General features: G+C 52.3%; 1 long non-coding RNA gene across 1 annotated transcript; it reads right to left on the bottom strand.

The window, feature by feature from the left end:
- Positions 1–6: 6 nt before the first annotated feature.
- Positions 7–3,271, bottom strand: LOC129391918 (uncharacterized). The gene is made up of 3 exons (XR_008616796.1): positions 3,185–3,271; positions 2,404–2,552; positions 7–1,389 (listed from the first exon to the last, which is right to left on the bottom strand). It is a non-coding gene; the product is annotated as an uncharacterized lncRNA (long non-coding RNA).
- Positions 3,272–3,278: the final 7 nt, after the last annotated feature.

The raw sequence follows: 3,278 nt of genomic DNA, 5'->3' as shown, positions 1-3,278 counted from the left end.
GATGCACCCAGTCTGTTTAACCATCATCACCTGTGGAAGGACCGCTGCGATGTTTTCAGTTTGGGGTTATTATGAATAAAGCTGCTTTGAACATTTTATGTATGGGCTTTTGTGTAAACAAAACGTTTTCATTTTCCTGGAATGAATGGCTGTTTGTTTTTAACAAATCAATTGCATTCATTTACAATTGAGCTGTTTCATCTACAAATCCAGATTACTGATTTCTTCTCAATAATCAGAAGATCTGGAAAGATGGGGCCATAGGGACTCATGATCCTAACAGGCCAGATGGGCTTAAGATCCCTGATTACCCCGCCTAGTCCTGTGTATTTATTTACCTGCGGGGCAAGGCTCCTGGTTTGCCAATTTAAGTGGGCATAATTGGAACATGATAAGTTATATCATGAATTTTAACTGTATACACACCAGGTATTTGCTTGTATATGAATAAAATCTGTCTGGAAGTATACACAAGCAGAAAATACTGGTTGCCTCCGGGAAGGGTACTGGGTGAGGGGCAGTAAGGGGGAGTCACTTTTTTTTTTTTTTGCGGTACGCGGGCCTCTCACTGCTGTGGCCTCTCCCGTTGCGGAGCACAGGCTCCGGACGCGCAGGCTCAGCGGCCACGGCTCACGGGCCCAGCCGCTCCGCGGCACGTGGGATCCTCCCGGACCGGGGCACGAACCCGCGTCCCCTGCATCGGCAGGCGGACTCTCAACCACTGCGCCACCAGGGAAGCCGAAGTCACTTTTACGATGAGCCCTTGTGAGCCTTTTTTAGTTTAAACCCATCTGTTATTTAGTTTAAAATGAATCAATAAAACTTGCAAACAAGAACACTAAAAATTCCTCACAGATACCTGCTCTGAGGCTGCTTTGTCCATACAACTCTTGTTTCTCTAGACAAGAGAACCCACGGGAATCTCCCCACCCAGGGAAGAGCCCAGCTCCAAGAGATCTCCGGTCTGGGGCCTTTAGGCTTTGAGGGTGATACCCAGACACCCCTCCTCACCATCCAAAAGCTGGATGACCCCTGAGGGGCACGCTCAGACCATCTGGGCCTCTCTGAAGCCTAGTGAGGTGTCTCTGCCCAGCCCAGGGGCCACCTCCTCCAAGAAGCCTTTCCCAGCCTGATTGAAATTAAGCTTCTCCCTCCCTCATCAGGCAGGGGCATCCATGTGCCTATCCGGTTACAATCCAGGGCACACTTCCTGGACCCTTCACACAGGCTGGGCCCCAGTGCACTTACCCGCCTCTTCCTGACCTCTCACTAGGCTGGGCCCTCACCGCAGCAGATGAACATCTTAAAGGCACCGGTACACAGGGTACCTGCAGAGTTCACCCCCTCCTGTAATTGGTGACAAAGACGACTACAAACCTAGGGCACAACCTGTAAAGTGAATTTAAGATTTCAGATTTCTGCACGCACAATTCAGTGATGCTGAACGTTCTCTCTTCTTTACCACTGCATCAATGTTAATTTCCTGGTTTTGATAATTGTACTGTGGTTATAAAAGACAAAGTCCTGTTTTTAGGAAGTTAACTTAGGATTAAAGGGGCATTTGTGTGCAGCTCACAAACAGTCATAAGAAGGTAGGTAGGTAGGTAGGTAGATAAAATGTGGTAAAATACTAATATTTAGGGATATGGGTGAAGGTATATTGGGAATTTTTGTACTCTTGTACTTTTCAGTAAGTTTGATTTATTCAAAATATAATGTTTCTTTAAAAAAGAAATAAGAAACGACGGTCATGAGGGAATCTTGAGGCAGATTAAGCTTTCTTGTTAGCAGTATCCTGCTGAGTCTTCTAGGAAAGTTCCCTCATATCTTCAATTCTAAAATCCAGAATCTCTGAAAACGGAAAGTTTTCTCAGAACACAGGTGGCAGTAAAACTTGCCCGTACCTGCATATAGTTGGCTGCAAAATCTGACCCATTCTAGTTTGAGGTTGTATTTGCTTATGTATTCATCCTGCTTGCTGTGATTATGTGTCTGCTACATTGCAGAAATATTTATTTCCTTATGGGCTGATGCCCAAGATTCCGTTGGAAGTTTTAATTAATACATGGTACACGTACCTCATTACTTTTCTAAAATCTAAAAAGATTTTGAATTCTGAAACACTTCTGACCCCTAGAGTTTCAAAAAAAGGATTGTGGATCATCTGTTTGCACAAGACCATGCCCTGCCCTTCTTGTCTTGGCTAGTACACTGTCACCCAAGGTAGACACACACACACCCTTGTGTACACACACACGCACACACACACACACTCTCTCTCTGTCTCTCTCTCTCTGTCTCTCTCTCTCTCTCTCTCTCTCTCTCTGGTGGGTGCGGGGGAGGGGTAGGATGTGCTCTGGCTGTGTTGGCGCCTTAAATCTGCCCTTTGGGTAACTTCCTCACGGCTTCCGGAAGACAGTGGGTGCAGCGCAGAGAACGGCTTTGGGAATCTGAGAGCCTCAGTGTTGCCCTTCTTGGCTGCGGGGTCTTCAGGCCAACTCACCCTGCTTCCTCCCGGAGAACTGGGGATCATCATGCCTCCCTGGCAAGGCCTGGAGGAGGTCGAAGGGGGAGGGATCACCCACAGGGCCCCCAGGGCTTCAGCAGGTCGCTTGCCCTTGCGGAACTGGGCCCCTCTGCTGGATGCCAGGATGCGCTCCGCATTCCAGATTTCCTGGCGGCCTGTTTCTTTGTGTGTTGGTGGTCTGAGCCCAAGGTCTCAGGAGCCTGGCGGACTTGTTTGTTGGGCCCTGGCCAGGGTCATTGGCCAGAAGCGCTGAACAGGGCCGAATGAATGGCTGCGGGACGGCCGAGAGGCTCCACATCCGCGTGCAGTGCCGCCCGAGAGTTTGAAACCAAGAGTTTGAAACCAGGGGTACGAGTGTGGAGGTCAGAAAACCGTGCAGAGCTTCCCGCGTGGTCGAGGGGCGCCACCGCCGCAGGGCGCCTCATCCCTTCTCCCCCGCCCACGGTGACTCGGGCGCGCGCCCCATCCCACTCACCCAGGCCCGCGTGGCCCCGGGTGCGCTCCCCAGCCCCTCCCTCCGCCCCGCAGGGCCGGGGGCCGGATGTGGGAGCCCGGCCCCCTCAGTTCCAGCGCTCAGGTCCCGCCGGGGCCCAGGAAGGGGCCCGAGGCCTCGGCCCTCGCCCCGCCCCCTCCCTCCCTCCCTCCCGCGCTAATCACCTGCCGGCGGGGCACGCGCGCGCGCGTGCGCGCGCGGCCGGGCTCCGGGTCCCGGGAGGTGAAGCGCGGCGAGGATGGCGGCGCGGGGCCGGCG

This window comes from Physeter macrocephalus, unplaced genomic scaffold (genome assembly GCF_002837175.3).
Source record: "Physeter macrocephalus isolate SW-GA unplaced genomic scaffold, ASM283717v5 random_1310, whole genome shotgun sequence".
Lineage (NCBI taxonomy): Eukaryota > Metazoa > Chordata > Mammalia > Artiodactyla > Physeteridae > Physeter > Physeter macrocephalus.
Note: the sequence above shows the minus strand (reverse complement) of the source record. Positions and strands in the feature narration are given on the sequence as shown.